At 38.5% G+C, this 25,050-nt stretch overlaps 1 long non-coding RNA gene across 1 annotated transcript; it reads left to right on the forward strand.

Moving 5' to 3' along the window:
* Positions 1 to 12,667: 12,667 nt before the first annotated feature.
* Positions 12,668 to 24,587, forward strand: LOC107799441 (uncharacterized). The gene is made up of 3 exons (XR_001651118.2): positions 12,668 to 13,113; positions 17,782 to 17,850; positions 24,408 to 24,587. It is a non-coding gene; the product is annotated as an uncharacterized LOC107799441 (long non-coding RNA).
* Positions 24,588 to 25,050: the final 463 nt, after the last annotated feature.

A 25,050-nucleotide genomic window follows, 5' to 3' on the forward strand; every position in this document is an offset into this window, starting at 1 on the left:
CTAAACGGTCCTGATTGGTGGAGCTAGCCCACTGTAGGCCTAAGCTCACATGGTTCTGGGCTAAATGGGTCGGGCCCACGGGCCTAAGTGTTACGGGCTATTTTTTTAAAAAAATTTTTATCTAAGATAATTTCTTGTAAACTATATATATATATATATATATATATATATATATATATATATATATATATATATATATATATATATATATATATATATATATAGTATGTATAATATGTATATATATCTACAAATATATATATATGTATGTATGTGTGTGTGTATATATATATTATATGTATTAGATATATAATATATAATATATCAAATTTAAAGACAAAATAAATTGCAAAGAAATATTCAAGGGAATGTCTTATAATTTTTATTATTACGACATTAATAAAAAATGGCAATATGTTTCCTAGCCTTCCTCCCCCCAATGGAATGAGCACAACAAGGTACTAATACCACCATTAAAAGGAAACAAAACTAAGGAAGATGTGCCAAAATACAAGTTACATATTAGTCTATGTATTATCTCTAACAAATTTCATAAATCCTTCAAGGTCCGGAGGAATTTTCGTTGGTGGTGGCGGAAAAGAAGCTTGTTTATCACCACTTCTGGGCAAAGCAGCATCCCGCACAAGTTCCTCTAGCATTTCTTCATAAGCTTCGTCTATCTCCGGTTGTAATTCTGCAAGTCCAAAATTTCTTCTTTCCGAATGGATCCAATCTCTGAAGAATGCTGATTTTTCCAAGCTCTCCCTCATAGACGCTCTATGATCACTAATTTGAAGTCTCGCTTGACTGAAAGCGCTATCCGATGCCACTATTGAAGCTTGAACACTTAAAATATCTCGAGTCATCCTTGAAAGAACCGGATAGTGTTTTTGTTTTACCTTCCACCATTCCAAAACATCAAATGAGTCGTCGGGATTCTCTGATTCAAGTCCCTGCGACAAATAAACTTGAAGCTCATTTAGTTGTGAACTATCACCAATATTATCACCTTGAGAACCCCTGAACTCCGTCCAAGAACTAAGTGCTTTTAGGCCCGCAGTTCTTTTAGATGATTGCGAACTAGACGAAGTAGGAGTTGGAACATTTGGTCTAGCATGATCTAAGGCAAGTTGATAAGCATTATAAATTGTTTGAGCATTTATTTTAATTGAGGCTTTTGCATCTCCAAGTGTAGCAAATTCCTCATCTGAGAGTGATAAAGCCTTATAAATTTTTGTGTACCAAAAGTGAGGATCTCCTAATTTCATGGTAGGATTTAACATGGCAGCAACAACAAAAATAGGGGGGATAGGAAAAAAATATTTTTTAAACTTATCTTCCATAGAATTAATAGCAAGATGATAAATTACCCCGCCCTCTGAAAATTGAGTAAACAAATCTGCAAGTGCTATAATATAAACTAAACAGTTAGAAATAATAGGATAATATTCCCCAGATAATTTATTTGTAGCAATATAAAATTGTTCTAAAAAGTCTACAAGCATTTTAACATTAGTCCAATCCTGATTTGTAAGGTGCTCATCATCATCAGCAACAACACCAACACGAGCATTGAACGTTGCGTTTATTGGGTTTATATATTCATATGCAACAACTAAACTTTCATACATGTAATTTCATCTAATCAGACAAGGTATAGGAACTTTTCTTTCTCTAAGGCCAAATTCGTCATATTTTTTAAAATATTCTCTCAGTCTACTTCTACGGTTTGAATAAAAAAGCCAATAAAGAAATTTCCACATTTAAAATTTTCATACCATCACTGACGATTAAATGGTAAATATAACAAATACATCTAACATGGAAGATATTACTAAATGCAGGATTTAGTGTAGTTGTAAGCAAGCCTATAACATTAGTGTTACTAGAAGCATTATCCATTTAAACTAACATTATTTTATCTCTAATGCAAAAATATCTACAAATATCTGCAACTATGTTAGTAATAAACTTACATGTGTGGCGTGAATTAATTATTCTATAAGCAATAATGCGCTTTTGCATTATCCAATCCTCATCAATCCAATGACTTGTAACAGTTAGATAATCATAGTCATTACCACTTCTACCAATATCATTAGTAATAGAAATGCAACAATCTATATGAGTAAATAAATAGCACATATATTGTTCATATTCATGTTTATAATAAATATCACTCTTTACGGTCACACGAGGCCATCCTTTATAAATATGATTAAAAACTCTTCTAATATAATGCACAAAGTCAGGGTTAGAAGGAAAACTATAGGGTAAGCACATAACAATAACCATTTTTGTCAATTCTTCATGATCTTTATTTGGATCATAATATAAAATGTCACCGGTAACAGTGTTAATTCCCAGTTGAACTAGATTTGACCTTGTAGTAGGGCTAACCTCAGTATCTACACTTTTCCTCTCTTGCGCAGCTTTCATTTGTAAATATCTAGCTTTATCTCTAGGGTGTTTCTTTATGTGTCTAGTCAAAGTACTTGTACCGCTATGGTCTCCAGTATATTTATGAGTCATCAAAAACCCACAAGTTTTACACTTAGCCTTATTTTGTTCTCTTAGTTGAGTAAAAAAGTGCCAAACAAGAGATGTTTCGGTCCGTTTAGAAGGTTGTCTATTAAAAGTAGGGGTTACTACAGGAGGGTCAGGCGGGGCATCATTTGGATTATTATCAGTTGGGTTATTAACAGGACTAGTAAGTATATCATCTAAATCCGGTTGTGTTTCATCTAAATCATCATTTTCCTCATCATTTTCAAAGATAGTTTGATTATGATAAAGAGCATTCATAACTTCATCATTTAATTGTTGACCTGGTGCAATATCATGGAAAAATTGACTATCGGAAAATTGAAAACAAGGGTTATCACTATCAAGAATAACATATGGAGGAGGACGGGTAACAAGTGCAACAAGTGAATTTTATTTATTTTTCTTTTTTTTTGTCTTTTTTTAATTTTTGGAAGAACGACTTATAAAGAAGAAAGAAAATATTTTTTGTATGACTATAGTTGGAACTTCTGTTGTGCGCTCCCAAAGTTTGCCATTGACAATCATCCAGGCAACCACTAGTGTTATGCATGTCTTCACCATCCCACAAACGACGGTGGTGCAGAAGAAAACTCATGAGTCACAATTTGCTACCCAGCAAGAGCAGTACCACTCTCCTGAGTACCGCTCGTACTTATTTGATCTTCCTGCAAACATTGAGTAGCCTACCTAAAAGATGACACTGGAAGAAATGACCCAAAGAGTGAAAAGCTTAGAACAATAGTTGAAAAACATGCAAGAGTTGGCAGGTTAGAAGAGTATTGCCTTCAAGGATCTATGTATGTTCTCCGATGTCCACTTGCCACCTGGTTTAAGATCCCAAATTTAAAAAGTATGATGGATATGGAGACCCCATAGCCCATCTGAAAAGGTATTGCAATCAACTAACAGTTGCGGGAGGAAAGGAAGAATTACTGTTGGCTTAATTTTGGGAAAGCCTTATGGGAGTAGACTCCAAATGGTTTATGGATCAAGACACATCTTGCTAGCATGTCTAGGATGACATGGCATATGCTTTTGTCAAACAGTTCCAATACAACATTGACATTGCCCAAAACTTGAAGAAGAAACTGACAGAAAGTTTCAAGGAATATGCTATTAAATGGAGAGAGCAAGAGGCTAATGTCAAGCCACCCATGGATGACCACGAGTTAATCACTGTCTTTCTTCAGGCTCAAGAGCCAGATTATTTTCAAATCATGATGTCCGTAGTGGGCAAATCCTTCTTGGAAGTAATCAAAATAGGGGAAATGGTTGAGAATGGCCTTAAGACAGGAAGAATTATAAGTCAAGCAATTCTCAAAGCCGCAACTCAGAATGTCCATATTGAATCTGATAATTTTTGTGACATGAATGAGAAGGATGCAGAAACCATGATGATATCAGGGTCGAGAAGAGGTTCTAGGGGAACATCTCGAAGGTATGAACAACCTCATCTAGTTTCTGATGATTCCCCTGAATACTATTATCCACCTCAGAACCCTCAATAGTCTGTTGCTTCACCTCAGTATTTTGCCCGGCCACCAAGACACCCCAGAAGGTGAGCACCAGCACCGCAAAATCTCCACCAGCCTCCACAAAATTCCAAGCCAGGGGTATAGAAGGTAACAAAGGTTGAAAGATAATTTTACACCAATAGGAGAGTCATATGCAAGTTTATTTGAGAAGTTAATCCATTATGACATAATTGTACCCATTATTCAAAATCATGTGGACCCACGTGAAGGAAGCTTTGACCCTTATAAAAGGTGTGATTATCATTACAATGCCCAGGGGCACAATGTTGAAAGCTGTCAGGATTTGAAAAGAGAAATAGAAAGGATGATCCAGGAAAAACTGATTGTGATCCAAGACAGTGACACCCAAAATATCATGCAGAATCCTTTACCTGCAAATGATGATGCACACTTTGTGGGGATGATGCGTGGTGACAAGGAGTATGAGAATCCTCTCGGGAACTTGCTGACTGAAGTTAATGATTTTGAAATTGGAGAAGGCTTTGCTTATTTTTATGAACAAATTTGTGGCTAAATGTCAAGCCTAGCAATTGAAAAGTCATTCCCTCATCACTAGGAAGGAATCTTGGTATCTTGTTTTAATGTTTTTCTATTATCTGGGTTATTTCAGGGATGTGATCCAGATTTTATTTGTTTTTATTGAGTCAAACCCTTCTATCACTTTATTCTGTTTGTGCGAGTCTTGTCTATCTATTTTATTGCTATTTTTATTAGCTGGGTTATTTTAGGGTTCTAACTCGGATTTTAGGTTGTTTGTGTTATTGTTTACTCAATGAAATACAGCTTGTCCTTTTGTGTCTTTCCTTGCTTAGTTCTCTTCCCGCTAGTTTTAGTGACATGACATGCATGCGGAATTTTTGGCCAGATCTTAGAAAATTGATTTAATCTCTAATTGGATAACTGATAACAAGGCACTTTTGAGAATGAAAAAGAGTTGAAATACCTTGGAATTAAGCCCGAGTAATATTCAAGTGGAAGTAGAATAGTCAGACCCGTGGAGGTTAAAAATCTTTACCTTCAAAATCATTGAGAAGATCGGGTTGAGGAAGAAACAATTGAAATTTGTTGGAAAGTTTGATATTAAGGGATGGAAGTGTTTTGTGACCACAACACACTAAGAAGACAAACATGTTCGTCAATGTTGTGATCGCGAAAAAGTTACTATGATTGGTGTTCTCGAGTCTGGGAGGCCCTTTTTCTGCTATCCAAAAACTTTATATCTTTCTCTACCCCTTTTGAGTCTGTGTCATTTTCTTTGACCGCTCTCTTTTGGAATCAAGTTTAGAGTCAAAAGTCCAAAACAAAACAACAACAAAAAAATGAAAAGAAAAGTCCATGCCCCAAGAGTACAAACTGGGGAAACTCTTAGAAAGTTCACACGAAGAAAGAGAAAAAAAAGAACAGTCAAAAGTCCATGCCCACATAAAATAAAAGTTGGGGCAACTTGTTTTAGACCAAAAAAGGAGAAAAAAAATAGAAAGAAAGATGAAAAAAATATAGTTAGGTCGGATGTTTGAACTATGTTCGACCTGATTCCTTAAAAAAATGATATGTAGGCAGCCTCACGGTTCGGTCCAACAAAATAAGAATTCAAAAAAAGGAAAAAAAATTCCAAAAAATCTCCAATAGCTGAAACTGGGCAAAGATTTTATTTCACTTGTGAAAGAGTCAATTCCAAGAGTTGTAAGTCTACGACCCCCTTTACTTGGAGTCTATTTTGAGCCTTCATGACGTTCTTTCTTCCTACCCATATCCAAAAGCCTTCCAAATAAAGTCCTTCTAATTAACCTTCAAGAATGCCAAAAGGATGCATGCAATGAGCAACAGTTGTCAAGCGACATAGAACACTGTCAAGTTGCTCATAAAAGAAAAAGAAAAATGAGAAAGTCTCACTGGTGAAAACCCTTACGCGCATTGTAAGGCGACTGTAAGCAGAGATGAATAAATGAGAGAGACTTGTTGGTTAAAACACTTCGGGGCACCACTAGTCGAAAGTGAGTCATGAAGCCAATTCAAAGGATTGACGCGAACAGGCCCGACTTCAAAGGTCATAAGAATGGTAAAAAGGAAGATTGGATTAGTTTGATAGATCAGGTCGTTGATTCCAAAATGCATGTCATGATCATTAAGGCTAGTTATTAAAAAAATCTTCCTTTTATCCTTCTGATTGGGGAATTTCTTGTTAAAACTTGTTTCTTTGCATCATTGTATCCTTCACTCTGAGTCAGTTCTTATCAAAATAAGCAAGAAAAGATTTCAAAATCTGCTACCAACTTTTTAGTTGCATAAAGTAAATTTGGCCAGCACATTCAGTTGTTACTGTCAATATACCTTGAGGATTCATGAAAAGGCTTCCTCAAAAGACTCTTGTCAGCCTACTTGGCAAAAGAAAAGATAACTGGTGATTCTCTCTGACAGAAAAATTGCTCAAAAAGCAGGAAGTCATTTAAGATATCAGAAAAGGTCACCTAAGCATCAGGGGTGATGCAGAGCAAAAGTCTCTTGAAACTGACTCAAGCTGATTGAGCAGAAGCCAAGCTGCTCAAGACTCAAGGCCACAAACTGACCACCACTTTCAAAACTAATAAAATTTTCTTTGTGTGAAATAGGAACAAAGCAATGCAAGGAAAGTTCTTCAAAAAAGAATTAAAAACACAAAAAAAAAAAGAAGAGAAGAGTAGACAAAGGGAAGTTTCTCAAATCTTTGCCTTTATTTGTCTTGCTATTGTGCATAAAATCTTGCCATTGATTTTTACATTTTTCCTCCTAGGATAAAAAGTCCTAGTCTGATAGATTTTCCTCCCAATCAAAATATTAGTCTGATTAATCTTTCTCCTAGGATAAGAAAACCTAGTCTGATGAATTTTCTCCTAGGATAAACATCTTAGTCTGATGAATCTTTCTCCTAAAATAGAAAACCTAGTCTGATAAATTTTCTCCTAGGATAGAAATCTTAGTCTGATGAATCTTTCTCCTAAGATACCGAAAAAAGAGACCTAGTCTGATGAATTTTCTCCAAGGATTGCAGTCTTAGTCTGATGAATATTTCTCCTAAGATAGAAGACCTAGTCTAATGAACTTTCTCTTAGGATAGATGTCACGACTCTAAACCCAGACCCGGTCATGATGGCGCCTCTCGTGAAGACAAGTCCAATCAACACAACACCCAATTCATTTTTAAGCTATTAGAATAACACAATTTAAGTCATTAACATGATTAAATCCTAAAGAAAACAATGAAACGACATAATTTGCGGAATAAACACAGCTCGACATCGGGGTATCACCAGTCATGAGCATCTATCATAAGTCTACAAGTCAGAAAGAGTTTAAACAATCTATTACATAACTAGGACAAGGGAAATAAAATAGGAGGGAGAGACACTAGGCTGTGAACGCCGAGCAACTACCTAGTGGACTCTCAATAGCCTGCTGAGCAATCAACCCTCACTGGCGGGACCTGAAGCTCCTGAATCTGCACACAGGGTGCAGGGAGTAAAGTGACTACTCCAACTTAGTGAGTAATAACAATAAATGAAGACTGAGCGATCAAAAATCACGTAAAAACACAACAACATGCTATATAGAAGCAGAGTAAAACCAAATAAAGGCAATAAAACAGTGAAATCTTATAAAACACCTTGGTTCAGAATAAGCTTCTTTAAAATACCTTTTCAACAGTTAAACAAGTAAATGAAAAGCAACTAGAAAAGATAAACACATAAAATTCGCCCCTCAGGCACAATGCCAATAGAATCAGCCCCTCGGGCAATAACATGGAACAACACCAGCCTCTCGGGCTATATCACATATCACACTAGGTACCCGCGATCATTGGGGGTGTACAGACTTCGGGAGGGGTCCCTTACGACCCAAGTTCAATATCAAGCTATCTCGTGGCATAATCAATAAGCTCTCGGCCTCATATCAAGCCATCTTGTGGCGTACAACTCAGGCCCTCGGCCTTATAATCATAATCAGTACAACAATGTTGCGGCGTGCAGCCCGATCCCATAATAATCCTCACAACACAGTCCATCGGCCATGCTCAGTCAGAAATCTCTAAAAGCCACTCAGGCACAGTAAAATATGATGCTCAGCCCAAAATATCATTTAAAGTGTTTAAAACAGAGTAAACATGGCTGAGTTATGAAAACAGTATAATATAGCATGCATGTGTACAGATATAAAATCAAATAGTGAGAAAATATCAGTAAAAATCCCATAAGGGTCCAAATAGTTGGCATGAGGCCCAAATATGGCATTCAGCCTAAAACATGATGATAGCAAACAGTCTTCAATCGAATACGCGGTAAAACAGTCATTCGGGATGGACTAAGTCACAATCTCCAACGGTCCACGACCCCAAGCTCGTCATCTAGCATGTGCGTCACCTCAAAATAGCATAACGATGTGAAATCCGGGGTTTTATACCCTCAAGACAACATTTACAATCATTACTCACCTCTATCCGGTCCGAACTTTAGCCCGTGATGCCCTTGCCTCTTGAATCGGCCTCCGGATGCTCCAAATCTAACCAAAAAAAGTGCAAAACCATCAACATATGCTAAGGGAACAAGGCTCACTAAAAAGAAATCAAATTACAACACAAATCCAGAAATTTGCCAAACCCGACCCCCGGGACCATGTCTCAGATTCCGATAAAAATTACATCAATAGACTCCTTATCGCTCCCCGAGTTTATTCATACCAAAAGCACCAAAATCCAACCACAAACGACCCCTCAAATCCCAAATTCTAGGTCTCCAATTACAATCCCTAGTTCTTTAATATTAGGCTTAAACTCCATGATTAATTAGGTAGAAATCACATTAGGATCGAGTATTAAATCCATAAATCTTACCTCCAAGTGTTTCCCTTTGATTCCCTCTTCAATTCTTCTCAAAAAGCTCCAAAAACGCTCAAAAATGGTGAAAGTTGGACCCAAAATCGCGGACAATGGCTATGTAAACATTCTGCCCTGGCATTCAAGTCCTTCTTCGCGAATACTGTCAAAGCCTCGCGTTCACAAAGTACAACTTGACGTTGACCACAAATTCCTCTTACGTGAACACGACACCCCCTCATGAACGCAATGACTCCCTAGCTCAAACCATCGCGAACGCGTCTGCTACCTCGCGAACGCGATGATCAAAGACCCCAGCCCTTCGCGAACGTTAAGGCCAAATCTCTAGCCTCACATCTCAATCCTTCGCGAACGCAAGGGCCCACTCACGAATGCGAAGGCCAACTGTCTGCAACACTCAACAACAGATTTTTGCAATTTCTCACAACTTGAAATGGTCCGTTTAACCACTCAAAACTCACCTGAGGCCCTCGGGACCTCAACCAAACTTGCCAACATAACCCATAACATTATTCAAACTTGTTTCAACCTTCGGAACGATCAAAACAACATCAAAACACCAAATTTGCATTGGATTCAAGCCTTCCAAAATTTTCTAAATTCCGTTTTCGATCAAAAAATTTATCAAACCACGTCCGAATGACCTGTAATTTTGTACACATATCCCAAATGACACAACGGACCTACTACAACTTCCAGAATTTTATTCCGACCTTTATATCAAAATCTCACATATCAACCGGAAAATGCCAAAATTCTAATTTCGCCAATTCAAGCCTAAATCTACTCCGGACCTCCAAAACACATTCCGATCACACTCCTAAGTCCCAAATCACCTAATGGAGCTAACCAAATCATAAAAATTCCAATCTGAGATCATGTACTAACAAGTCAAAGCTTGGTCAAACCTTTCAAACTGAGAACTGTTCTTCCAAATACATCACACGGGACTAGTCATGCTCGAGAACTAGCGAGCGAAGTGCAAAAGGTCAAAATGACCGGTCGGGCCGTTACAATAGAAGTCTTAGTATGATGAATCTTTCTCCTAAGATAAGAAAATCTAGTTTGAAGAATGTTCTCCTAGGATAGAAGTCTTAGTCTGATGAATCTTTCTCCTAAGATAATAATAAAATCTCGTTTAATGAATTTTCTCCTAAGATAAACATCTTAGGCTAATGAATCTTAATCCTAGGATAAGAAAACCCAGTTTGATAAATTTTCTCCTAAGATAAACGTCTTAGTCTGATGAATCTTTCTCCTAAGATAACAAAACAAAACCTAATCTGATGAATTTTCTCCTAGGATAGAAATCTTAGTCAGATGAACCTTTCTCCTAAGATAACAAATAAAAACCTAGTCTCATGAATTTTCTCCTAGGATAGAAATCTTAGTTTGATGAATCTTTCTCCTAAGATAATTTAAAAAAGGACATAGCCTGATGAATTTTCTCCTAGGATCGAAATCTTAGCCCGATGAATCTTTCTCTTAAGATAGAAGACCTAGTCTGATGAATTTTCTCCTAGGATAATAATCTTAGTCTGATGAATTTTTCTCCTAAGATAGGAAACCTAGCCTGATGAATTTTCTCATAGGACAGAAATCTTAGTCTGATGAATCTTTCTCCTAAGATACAAAAAAAAAGACCTAGTCTGATGAATTTTCTCCTTGGATCACAGTGTTAGTCTGATGAATCTTTCTCGTAAGATAACAAAAAAAAAGGACCTAGCTTGATGAACTTTCTCCTAGGATCAAAATCTTAGTCTGATGAATTATTCTCCTAAAATAGAAGACCTAGTCTGATGAATTCTTTTTCCTAGGATCAAAATCTTAGTCTGATGAATCTTTCTCCTAATATAATAAATTAGAAAACCTAGTCTGATGAATTTTCTCCTAGGATAGATGTCTTAGTCTGATGAATTTTTCTCCTAAGATAGAAAACACCTAGTTTAATGAATTTTCTCATAGGAAAATAAAAAAAGAAAAGAGGATGTCTCGATTTTTTTTTAAAAGAGTCATTTGTTCATGCCTTTGAAAAAAAAAGCACTAGGGTAGTTTAATTAAAATAATAATTTTCTCAAAAGAAAAAAATGAAATTGATTTTCTTCCAAAAAAAAATCCTTCTTGGTTTGTTTTAGCATAGGGTACACAATTCCCTATTAGGGTCACCACTCCCTAGTTGATGCCAACATAGGGTTTCCACTCCCTAGTTGATGCCAGCATAACCTGATGCCAACATAGGGCCACCATAGGGTCAACACTCTCTAGTTGATGCCAACATAGGGTCTCCACTCCTTAGTTGATGCCAGCATAACCTGATGCCAACATAGGGTAACCACTCACTAGTTGATGCCAACGTAGGGTCACCACTCCCTAGTTGATAATTTTCCAACAATAGAGTCTCCAATCCCTAGTTGATTTTATTTTAGATATAGGGTCTCCATTCTCTAATATCTGTTTCCCAAGGATACACAATCCTGACTTTTATTGCTTTCAATAAAGAAGTAGTTTAGAATTTTGTTATAATAACTCACGAAATTTTCCTAGTGAAAATTAGGACAGAAAAATTTCGTTTGTTTGTTTGTTTTGGTATCTAAATAGGTTTTAACTTGAGGCACAGGGTTCGAGACGACCAAAAGAACGATTCTCAATCCAGAATAAAAAAATAAGAAAAACAAAAAGAAGTGAACTCAAAGTGCAAAAGCGGAGAAAATATGTGGACTGCTCAAGAGGTGATTGAAGTCAAAAGCTTTGCATGTCCCGCCTTGATCTGACAAGTTGAAAAAGGAATGAACTAGCACCTGTAGTTAATAAGCATCAAGATTCAGATCAGAGTCCGCATGAAGAAACAATCATGACTCAAGATCAAGTTTCAAAAGACTCATAGATAGTAATCTTGTAACTCGTAGCTAATAGACTTAGTTAATCTTTTTAATTTTTATTTTGATGTAATAACAGGACCGCCGACCGAAGCCTCGACGAAACCTCACTCGACTCTCGAATTCATCACTCTATCATTCTCTTTGAACAACACGCGACATGATTCCCTTATAATTAGTCACACCTTTTCCATCACTCTCCATCAGGACTCGGTTGCACCTTTTTCTTTTATTTTCTTCCTCTTTTGAATAACGATATGGTAAAGGTTAGTCACATGGCTCACTTTGTCTTTGCCTGAAAACTCTTCAAATTTCAAAGCAAAGAGGGACAGTTGTGAGCACCTAATTTTTGATTATTTTTGAGTTTTTCATCACTTTTAGCAGGTAAATATATTTTAAGTTTAATCTACATATTTTAGCTCTTATTTCTCCTTTATATATATTTTATTTACGAAAAATAAAAACAATAAAAAAAGTCACATTTTTTAAGATAAGTTTTATCTTTATTTACGAATAAAGAAAAGGTTTTCCAAAAATATATATTAGTTTGTTAAGTAAATTTTGAGTGATTAGTATTTTATCTTGCTATTCAAGTCTAGGAGTAGTATTTTTATTTTCATCTATTAATCAATAAAAGAAAAAATTAAAATCACTACAAAGGAAAAAAGTTTTAATTTGGACTATTTCTACTAAAATCTTGCTTGGTCCAGATGTCCAAGTCATGGCCCAAATTGGCCCAAAACTTAACCCAACTCGCCTAGCCCACTACCCAAAACCCAATATCCCCTCATCTCTAAAATACACCCTAATTCCCTCTCTTTATAAAAGGGACTTTCCTAGAACCTAGACCTAATTCTAGATCCCCTCCCATTGAAAAAGCTAAGAGCTGACAACCGCAAAAGACCAAAAACTAGACGGAGGAGGCAGATTAATTCTTTGTTCTTGAATTTCACCAAAAAAATAGCCATTTTCCTATCCCCTTTCTAATTCTATCTTCCCATAAAGATATATCTAATATCAAAAGAACAACTGACTTATTCACAAAAAAGATGGCAAACGCAAAAGAAAACAAAAAAAAAAGAACAAAGAGAACAGAGAAAAAGAAGAAGCAAAAATTAGAGGAAGATAGATATGGTAAGTTGAGTGAAAATTTTGATGTTGAGGTCTTGATTGTTCGGATCTGAGTGACAAAGAGGTGGTGGGACTGTTCGTTCGGTGCTCGAGGTTTCTGGTTCTGATTTCTGTCTATACCATTATTGTTGTAACCGAGATGGCATCGCATCTTGAGGTCCACTCTCATCTTGCTTATGTTAATTGATATGTCAATAATTTAGTGTTGGCATTGCTTATTATTAATTCTTTGTTGAGCTTCATACTAGATTGAAATGTGAAAAAATGCTTCTGCTTATTTGTGTTAGTTTAGATACGAGATGAATGGTGTTAAATTACAAGCAGCTCATTTGCATTTAAGTGTTAAGGTGCTATTTTTAAAAGAAAGAGCCTTGATTAGATTATATGGGAAATAAAATGACTTAAAACGTTGATGCAAAATTTTAGAGTAACAAGCTGGGTAAGGTGACGTCCACTCTTGGGAAGGATAACATGGGAATCAACCATTTGAACAATTGTTGGAAGCATGTTTGAATTCATTAGTGTAGTCGTTTTTTTATATTAGAGTAGAATTATTGTTAAATGATTTAATTGCTCCAAAAGTGGGATTCAACATTTAGTCGTTTTAGGCGTTCATTTCATGATGAGTTGTGAAAATCTTAAGTAATTTTTGGGAATTAAGTTGCTTTCCTTGGGGGCATTAAAATTGATACAATAGCTAATTTGTAACTTGTGACTTGCTAATAATAACTAAGTCACGATTTTTTTTTTTCACAAATAATTCCATAATCTATGGACTTACAATAATCTCAAAGTAGTTTTAGGAAGAAACAATTAAATTATGAACATCATAGTTTGCTTTAGGCACGATTAATAAATCCTCGTGACTATGGGTACGGTTCCCGTGGCATAGTTGCGATACATGAATCCAAATTCGGGTGGCATTTTATGCTACTCGGCCATAACTTCGATAATGATAAAAATAAACATGTTGTAAATCGCGAGTGCATTCCATGTGACGCGATTCACAATGTGTTCAAAAACGACAAGTATACGACAATCGCGCCTTGTTCCGAAAATAAATCCATAAATGTTAAAAGCAGTTTAAAGGAATAAAATGCACATAGGTTTTAAATATGTAATTAATCAGTTAACTAGGCCAACTAATAATAGTAGAGCGACGCTAAAATCACGGAACCTAGGAATACCTAACACCTTCTCTCGGGTTAACAGAAATCCTTACTCGTATTTCTGTGTTTGCAGACCATAAATAAGAGTCAACTTCCTCGATTTGGAATTTTAAACCGGTGACTTGGGACACCATAAATTATCCCAGGTGGCGACTCTGAATTTGAATAAATAATCACGTTTCGGTTATTGTCACTTTAATTGGAAAAACTCCCTTATATCCCTTTCAGGTAAAAAAAGAGGTGTGACACATGGATTCGCGAGCGGGGTGAATAAGTGCATCTATGGTTCGTGTCGTTTGATCCTCGGTAGTGCACATTTTACTTTAATGTGGATCGTGTCGATCGTCTTCGGGGGTATTTGTATGTGATAACAGAACCAGAACCCTTATAATTCATATGACTTATTGCTGGAAAGGCCACTAATTTAAATGAGGAAAGTGCTTAGTTTTATTAATTGGATGAAAGGATTTTCAATAATTATTCTTGTTTGATCTTGTTGTTATCTACATTGTCACGACTCGAATTTCCCACTGTCGGGACCGTGATGGCGCCGAACATTATATTGTCTAGGTAAGCCAATGTTTCAGAATATATTACCTTTTTCCTTTATCTTTCAAATATTTAAGACTTAACAAATAAAACCAGCGGATATAAATGCGGGAGAAAAACAGTTTAAAAGCTTGACTTTATGCAATAAGGAAAACCAAAATAAAATCCACCCAGAACTAGTGTCACAACTCATAAACAGTCTATGAATACTACAATTACAGTCTGAACGAAAAGTTTACATTTGTCTAGAAAGTAGATAAAATAGAGATAAAGTAGGATAGAAGGGGACGCCTAGGCCTGCGGACGGCTGCAGGACTACCTTGGGTCTCCTATGGACTGAAGACAACAACCTCGAACTCTGGTCAGCCACTAGCTCTGTAATCAGCACAAGAGGTGCAGAGTGCAATATCAGTACAACCAATCCCATGTACTGGTAAGTGCCGAGCCTAACTTCGACGAAATAGTGACGAGGTTACGGCGGGGCATACAACATATACAACATGCAACAATTTATACTAACAGAAAAGGAAATACAAAATGTAATAAAGCAATAACTGGCATTAAATAAGTCTGAACCCAACTGTTCTACTAGTATTCAGTTATAACCAATCCTTAGGGGTGTTTCAACATCACAATAACGAACCTCAACAGATATGAACACATAACGACAACTGATGCGACGCACATCTTGATCACATCATATAAACAATAACAGAATCAATATTCACCCTTATCCCTCCTTGTTGCAGCATGCAACCCGATCCCACCTGTCCATCCTTATTACTCCTCAATATATATATCACCTTTATTCCTCCTGTTGCGGCATGCAACCGGATCCTACCTTTCCACTCTTGTTGCTCCTTGTTGCAGTGTGCAATCCGCTCCCAAAACACAACCACATTTCACCCTTATTCTTCTTGTTGCGGCGTACAACCCGATTCCAATATATATATATATATATATATATATATATATATATATATATATATATATATATATATATATCACATGTAAATTCAAATCCCCCAATATACTTACACCGCAATCCACACAATGGAATATCACTACGATTATGACACTTCACCAGTGTAAACTACTCAGCGAGACCATCCAAGGTGTACCATAAGGCACCAATAAAGACCAACAGAGTAATAAAACGAAACCATGAGACAATTGAATACTCCAATAAAGAGAGCAATAGTTAATATGAAGTAATTAGACATGGAAACAATTATGAACAGGTAGCAATTAAGACATGAAAATAATTATGAACAGGTAGCAATTAAGACATGGAAACAATTATGAACAAGCAGCAATTAAGACAGGAAATAGTATAATAGGAAACGGGGAAGGGAACAAGCTAAAAATGGTAATTTAGTGGCGCATAGTTACTCGTCACTACACCTATACGCCACACACATGGAATTTCACATAGCAAATAAGGCGGGGATTCCTTTTCCCTCAAGTCAAGGTTAGACCAAACATTTATCTCAAGCCAACGGATATTTCAAAGTTCAACCACCGATTTACCTCTCGGTTCCACCACCAATTCACTCGTATCTAGTGTTAATTAATTCAGTAACATCAATAAAGGCTAAATAACTCAACTCCAATGCATAATTATAGGTATTCTACCATTTTTTTCAAAAAGTCAAAAATCGACCTCAGGCCCGCTTGATCAAAACTTGAAGTTCGGACCAAAACCCATTCATCCCCGAGCCCGAATATGCTATTGTTTGGAATACTACCTTAATTTGAGGTCTAATTTCAAATTTCGAAATTTCCAAATTTCACCCAAAAACACCCAATTTCCCATGAAAATCCCTAGATTTTGTGATGAAAGCTTGCAAAAAGATGAGATAGATTGAAAGAGTTGAGTTAGAATTCACTTACCTATGATTTGGAAAAGTTTGGGTCATTGAAAAATTTCCTAGGGAGGTTTAGAGTTTGAGAGAATTGAAAAATAGGTAAAAATCTCGTCTAAGTCCAAACAGATCAACTGCAGATGTCGCAATTACGACTGGAGCTTCGCATTTGCGAAGCTTACAAATGCGAGAAAGGCATCGCAATTGCGAACACCCTTACACTTCTGCATCCTTAGCAAATGCGAAGGGAGTTCGCGATTGCGAACCTCATCCTCCGCAAATGCAGCTAAAAGATCGTATTTGCGACCAGTCCCCTCCCAGCTTTTACTTCGCAATTGCGAAGACTGTTAGCCCAGCTACTCTTTGCAATTGCGATGAGTTACTCGCAATTGCCACACTAACGGGCCTCGCAATTGTGAAACTCTATTCTCGCAATAGTGAGATCAGAGGCCAACACTAGATATTACACAAAAATATCTTACGAACTTGTTTGTGTGATCAAATCCCAAAAATAACATCTTACACAACGAATTTAACACCAAAACTCATGAATTTCACAAGATAGTTCAAATTTCTATTTTCTTAACCAAGGGTCTGATCTTTATCAAATCTCTTCCATTTTTTACCAAATTTCATAGTTACGACTTAAATACTATATCAAACCCGTACCGGGATCCAAAATAAAAATACGGGCCCGATACCAACGAGATTACTCACAATTTCATTCTAAAAATGCTTACATTTTCTAGCAAATAATTTTCTTCAAAAATTCATCTCTCGGGCAAGGGACCTTGGAATTTGATTCTGGGCATACACCCAAGTCCCATATTTACTAGGGACCCTACGGGACCATCGAAATACGGGTCTGGGTCCGTTTACCCAAAATGTTGACCAAAGTCAACTTAATTCCATTCTAAAGGCAAAATTTAGCATTTTTCTCAAATTTTCACATAAAGGCTTTTCGAATACACGCCTGGACTCCATGCGCAAATCGAGGAGAGACAAAAGGAGGTTTGTAAGTCCTCGGAACACAGATTTGACTTCTAAAACAAGAGATGACCTTTTAGGTCATCAGATACATACACTGTGAATTAAATATATTGAACTTTAAATTATTATTTTTGCTGGCCTAGTAAGTGTCGGAATCGATCCCTCGTCACTACTTCTGCGAGGTTAGGCGAGATACTTACTGGGTACATATTTTTATGTACTCATGCTACGGTTCTATACTTGATTGTACAGGTTTTGAGGCAGGTGCATCTAGCCATCAGTCAGGCGCATAGAGTGGACATCTCAGCTTGAGACTTTCTGGTAAGCTACCCTTTCTAGCCGATCTGCAGCAGCTGGAGTCTCTCTTTTGTCTTTATGTTCCTGTCTATTTCTCTTCTATATAGTAGGATAGTATGGTTTTGTATATTCTACTAGATTTTCCACACACTTGTGACACCAGGTCATGGCACACACATTAGTAGAATTATGATGTTTTGGCTTGTATTCATGATTTAGATTCGCATTATTTCTTTCATTTAAATATCTTTAAGTTTTTAAAACTATGAACTTTCTTAAATCTATAATGGAAGTTATCACGCACTAACTACATAACTGAGGATTTACTATTTGATCAGTGTTGGTTTGCCTAACAATGGTGTTGGGCGCCATCTTGGCCTAATATGGGATTTAGGTCGTGACACCAATCGGGCTTCTAGGAGGTCATGGGCCGTATGTTGCTGTTCTTGGACTCGATGACTCAGGCTAGTTTATTTTCAGTAGACCCAGCCATATCTCAGGTAGGAAGGGGAGCACAAATCCATACTTCTCTGGGTCCTTGGTGCGCAGCTGTCGTATATCAAACTCCAGGTACATTACCCACGAGCGGTGCCCAACCAGTTGTAGTAGTGGCACCTGAGCCCAGACAAGATGTGGACGGCGATTCACAGAAATTATTGGACAGATGGACTAGGCTAAACCCTCCTATCTTCGGAGGTGAGCGTAATGAGGATGCCTAGGATTTTATTGACAGGTGTAGAGATATACTACACAACATGAGGATATTGGAGTCCCATAGAGTGGATTTCACCGCCTTCCAGTTAGAGGACAGGGTCCGTAGATAGTGGTAGTCTTACCTTCTTAGCAGACCAGCAGGTTCTCCTCCCATGACTTAGGATCAGTTTACAATGCTTCTATTGGACATGTATATTCTACCCTCTCAGAGGGAAGAGTTGTGGTGTCAGTTTGAGCAGCTCGAGCAGGGTCAAATGTCTGTGACAGACTATGAGAAGAGATTCTCTGAGTTGTCTTGCCATGCACTCATGATACTTCCTACGGATGCAGAAAGAGTGTGGAGATTTGTTGCAGGGTTACACCCCGGTATTCGAGCTAGCATGGCCCGAGAGGTTGAGATGGGGACTAAGTATCAGCTAGTGGTAGAGATTACACGGAGGATTGAGGGTTACCGTCAGAGGAGCAGAGAGCAGTTTCAGCAGGACAAGAGGGCCCGATAATCTAGAGAGTTTAGAGGTGCCCCAGATAGGGGCAGAGGTCAGTTTGGGAGGGGCGAGCTTCAGCACCACCACCACCTCCTCGAGGTGCTCCAGTGAGGCCTTATTTTAGTGTGATACTGGAGAGTTCTTACCGTCCACCAACTATTCAGGGTTCTTTTGGAGGGTATTCTGGACATCAGGGTTCTTCTAGTGGATATTCGGGCCATCACGATCATGCTTCAGGATAACAGTCTATGGCACTGTGGGGTTGTTATGAGTATGGAGATCCGAGTCACATAAGAGGACCTGCCCCAGATTTTGGGGCAAGGTAGTACAGTAGGGTCATCAGCCTATAATTGCTGCACCAGCTGTCTGACCGCCCAGAGGTGAGGGACAGGTTGGTAAGGATTGTCCTAGAGGTAGAGGCCAGGCAGGGGGAGTTCAGCCAGCTACCGTTCATACAGCAGGCGCTCCATCTAGATTTTATGCTTTTCCGGCCAGACCAGATGTAGTGGCCTCAGATGCTGTAATCACAGGTATTATTTTTGTATGCGGTAGGGATGCTTCGGTATTATTTGATTTAGGGTCTATATATTCATATGTGTCATATCTATTTGCTCATTTCCTGGATATCCCTCATGAGTCTTTAGGTACTCATGTTTATGTATCCACTCTTGTGGGAAATTTTGTGGTTGTGGATCGGATCTACCGGTCCTGTGTGGTTACATTCTATGGTTTCGATACTAGACCAGACCTTCTGTTACTTAATATGATCAACTTTGAGGTCATCCTAGGCATGGATTGGTTATCTCCATATCACACCATTCTTGATTGTCATTCCAAGACTGTTACTTTAGCGATGCCAAAGTTGCCAAAATTGGAGTGGAAGGGTTCCTCTATTAGTGTATCCAGTCGGGTTATATTTTTTCTAAAGGCTCGATATCTGGTCGAGAAGGGTTGTTTGGTGTATCTAGCATATGTTCGGGACACCACCGCAGAGTCTCCGACGATTTATTCAATGCTAGAAGTCTGGGAGTTTGCCGATGTGTTTCCTTCTAACCTTCCAGGCATGCCGCCGGATCGTGACATTGATTTCTATATTGATTTGGCTCCAGGTACCAGCTTATATCTATCCCACCGTACCGTATGACACCGAAAGAGTTGAAAGAATTGAAGGAATAGCTTGAGGAGCTATTGGCAAAGGGGTTTGTGAGACCTAGTGTATCACCTTGGGGTGCACTAATGCTATTAGTGAAGAAGAAGGATGAGACTATACGGATGTGCATTGATTACCGCCAGTTTAATAAGGATACTATCAAAAACAAGTACCCGTTGCCACGCATTGATGATATGTTCAACCAGTTGCAGTGTGCTAGGGTGTTCTCTAAGATCGACGGGTATCATCAGCAAAAGATTCAGGACTCAGATGTCCCGAAGACTGCTTTCCGTACTAGATATGGCCATTATGAGTTTCTGGTGATGTCCTTTGGCTTGACTAATGCTCCAGCAAAGTTTATGGACTTGATTAACAAGGTTTTTAGGCCTTATATTGATTCCTTTGTTATTGTCTTCATTGATGACATCTTGATATACTCCCATAGCCTGGGGGAGCACGAGCAACATTTGAGAGTAATGCTTCAGACCTTGCGAGAGCAGAAGCTATATGCTAAGTTCTCCAAGTGCGAGTTTTGTCTAGAGTCAGTAGCATTCTTGGGGCATATTGTATAAGGAGAGGGGATTAAAATAGATCCTAAGAAGATTAAGTCAGTTCAGAGTTGGCCACGTCCTACTTTCGTGACTGAGATCAAGAGTTTCCTGGGGTTAGCAGGTTACTACCGTTGATTTGTGTAGGGCTTTTCATCCATTGAATCACCTCTGACTAGATTGACCCAGAAGGGTGCTCCTTTATGTTGGTCCAATGATTGTGAGGCGAGCTTTCAAAGGCTCAAGACGTCCTTGACTACATCACCGGTTCTTGTGTTGCCTTCCGGTTCGGGGATGTACACGGTATATTGCGACGCTTCATGCGTTGGCTTGGGATGTTTATTGATACAAGAGGGGCGAGTTATTGCATATGCTTCACGTCAGCTGAATATTCATGAGAAGAATTACCATGTGCACAACCTAGAGTTAACAATGATTATTCATGCTCTTAAGATATGGAGGTATTATCTGTATGGGGTGTCATGTGAGGTTTATACTGATCATCGTAGCTTGCAACATTTATTCAAGCAAAGGGATCTCAATTTGAGGCAATGTAGATGGCTTGAATTACTAAAGGATTATGATATCACCATTCTTTATCATCTGGTCAAGGCAAATATGGTTGTAGATGCCTTGAGTAGGAAAGCAGAGAGTATGGGTAGCTTGGCATTCATACCAGAAGGGGAGAGGCCACTAGTTTTAGACATTCAGTCCTTGGCTAACAGACTTGTGAGGTTGGATATTTTAGAGCCCAGCCAAGTCCTTACGTGTGTTGTTGCTCAGTCTTCACTATTGCGGCAGATCAAGGCTCGACAGTTCGATGATTTGTATTTGGCAGTTCTCAGAGAGACAGTGCTACAAGGTAGTGCCAAGGAGGTTTCTATTGGCGAGGATGGTGTTCTACGACTCCAGGGTCGCCTATGTGTTCCTAGTGTCGGCGGCTTGAGGGAGAGGATTCTAAAGGAGGCACACAGCTCACGGTATTCGATTCATCCAGGTGCTACGAAGATGTACCGTGACTTGAGGCAGCATTAATGGTGGCAGCGGATGAAGAAAGATATGGTTGAGTATGTGGCGAGGTGCTTGAATTGCCATCAGGATAAGTATGAGCACCAGAGTCCAGGTGTCCTACTTCAGCAGATGCCGATACTTGAGTGGAAGTGGGAGTGCATTACTATGGACTTCGTAGTTAGGTTGCCACAGACATTGTGGAAGTATGATGCATTTTGGGTTATTGTTGACAGGTTGACCAAGTCGGCACACTTTATTCCGGTTATGACTACTTATACTTCAGAGAGGTTGGCTCAGATATACATTTGGGAGATAGTTCGGTTGCACGGTGTGCCTGTTTCCATCATATCAAATAGAGGCCCTCAGCTCACTTTCCATTTTTGGAGAGCTATGCAGAGTGAGTTGGGGACCTGGGTAGAGCTCAGCACAGCATTCCACCCACAGATCGACGGGCAGTCGGAGCGGATAGTTCAGATTCTGGAGGGCATGATTAGAGCATGTGTGATTGACTTTGGAGGGCAGTGGGATCAGTTCTTGCTTTGGCAGAGTTTGCTTACAACAACAGTTATTAGTCCAACATCGAGATGGCTCCATTTGAGGCTTTATATGGTCAGTGATGTCGTTCTCCCATCGGGTGGTTTGATCCTGGTGAGGCTAAGTTGTACGGTACAGATTTGGTGAAAGATGCCTTCGAAAAGGTAAAGTTGATTCAAGAAAGGCTTCGCATAGCTCAGTCCAGACAGAAGAGTTGTGCTTATCAGAAGGCGTGTGATGTATCATTCATGGTTGACGAGAAGGATCTCTTGAAAGTATCGCTGATGAAGGGTATTATGAGATTCGGGAAGAAGGGAAAGTTGAACCCAAGGTTTATCGGCCCGTTTGAGGTGTTGATGCGAGTTGGAAAAGTTGCTTATGAGCTTGCTTTACCCCCCAGCTTATCGGGAGTTCATCTATTTTTTCACGTGTCTATACTTTGGAGGTATCACGCCGACTTGTCTCATATGTTAGACTTCAGTACTATTCAGCTAGACGAGAGCTTGGGTTATGAGGAGGAGCTAGTTGCCATTGTTGATAGACAGGATCGCCAGTTGAGATCCAAGAGGATTTCTGCGGTAAAGGTCTAGTGGAGGAGCCAACCAGTCAAGGAGGCGACCTGGCAGTCCGAGAAGGACATGCAGAGCAGATATCAACACTTATTTAGCACTTCAGGTATGAATCTAAACCCGTTCGAGGACGAACCTTTGTTTAAGAGGTGGATAATGTAACGATCTGATAGGTCGTTTTGCTTTCTAGAACCCTGTTCCCTTGAATAAGACTTCCCGTACTTGCTTTAACTGATTTATAACTACCGAGGATGGTTGGTTCGAGATTTGGAAGAGTTTGGGTTGAAATCGGAACACTTGGTTCCTTAAGGTTGGCTTAAAAGCACAAGTTTTACTTTAGTCAACATTTTGAGTAAACGACCTTGGAATCCAGATTTGAAGGTTCCAACAGGTTCATATGATAATTTCGGACTTGGGCGTATGTCCAGATCGGGTTTTGGATGAACTGGTAGCATTTTAGCACCTAATAGTAAAAGTTGATTCCTTAAGGATTTTGAAGTTCTTTAAATTTGGTTTGGAGCGGGGTTTTGTGTTATTGAGGCTCGAACGGAATTCCGAGATCGGGAATAGATCCATAATGTCATCTAAGACTTACACGAAAAATTTGGTATCATTCCAAGTAGTATAAGTACATTTGGTCACACTAGAAGTATATTGAAGGACTTGAAATTCATAAGTTTGATTCAATTGATTTTAGGGGGTGATTCTTAGATTTAGTGTTGTTTCGGGCGTTCCGAGTGTTCAAGCGAGTCCATTTTATCTTTTCAAACTTGTAGGTATGTTCAGGCAGGGCCCCGGAGTCCCCAAGCGTCAATCAGATGAGGCTCGAACTTAGTTGGAAATGTGGGAAAGAGCTGAAGCTTCAGGCTTCTATCATAACCGCACCTGCGGTGGGGTAGCCACAGGTGCGAGCCCGCAGAAGCGGCTGGGCCATCGCAGATACGTCCATAGGTGGCCAGCCCTGGAGCCGCAGAAGCGGCCTACCCTCCGCAGAAGCGAGCCTGCAGAAGCGGTTTACTTCCAGCAAAAGCGACCCAGCCGGCCAGTGGAATTTCCGCAGAAGCGGATTCTTTTCCGCATATGCAGAGGGCGCAGGTGCGGCCCAGGACTGCAGATATGGAAGTCACTGAAGGCGGTGACCTTCATTTATTATTGGTGTTAGCCATTTTTGGCTCATTTCCACTCAATGGTTGGGCAATTTTGGAGCTCTTGAGAGTGGATTTTCATCAAGCTCTTAGAGGTAAGTAATTCCTACTATATGTGAGCTAAATACTTGGATTTTGGGTAGATTAACATGTAAAGATTAGTGAAAATCATGGAATTAGAGTAAAACCTAAGGTTTTGATAAAAACAATATTGAATCACAAAATTTATTATAAAATAAAGTAAAGATCATATATTCTTGATCCTTAGGTAATGGGTAACAACTTCCTTCGAAAATTTCCGAAATCCGGGCACGTGGGCCCGGGGTTGAAATAAGAACCTTGCCCTTGGGGTTGGATAATTTCTTTAATAGCTAGAATATGAATTTGTAAGCCTATAATGATGTATTTTTACACTATTTGAATAGTTTCGAATTGTGCGGCTCCGGTTTGAGAGTTTGGACGCATTCTTGAGTTGGAAGTAGGCTCGAAATGAGGTAAGTCTCTTTTCTAACCTTGTGTGAGCACGTGATTTTTGCCTTTTGAAAACTACTCCAAAATAAATCAAAAAATAAAATAAATTTCTTTTACTGTGTAATTCTTGAATTTGCGTGGAATTAAATATTTGTGTTACATCCGTAAATGTTTACTTCGTCATAATGAAATGAAAATTAAAATAAAATACATGTTGCATGCATATAGGATTTAATTATGCATTTGAAAGATAATTTAAATAAAATCACAAAAAATATGCATTCGTTCTATTTTTAAATGTGTCGTTATGTGATTAATGTTTTATCTACGTGTTAATGGTTATTAAAAGATAATTAGTATTATTATAATGATAATTTTGTTTTTATAATTTTTGATTAGGATTTTATTAATTAATAATAAAATAAAAATATAAGTTAGAATATGAAAATCGGACCTGGATTAAAATCCAGGCCCAAACGAAATGAATCCCACAGCCCAATCCAAACAAGTCTGTCCGATCCAATTCGGCTACGTCAAACGACGACGTTTCATCATCCTCCATCAAGGGCCGTTGGATTAAGTCCATCCAACGACCAA

Source organism: Nicotiana tabacum, chromosome 11 (genome assembly GCF_000715075.1).
Source record: "Nicotiana tabacum cultivar K326 chromosome 11, ASM71507v2, whole genome shotgun sequence".
NCBI lineage: Eukaryota > Viridiplantae > Streptophyta > Magnoliopsida > Solanales > Solanaceae > Nicotiana > Nicotiana tabacum.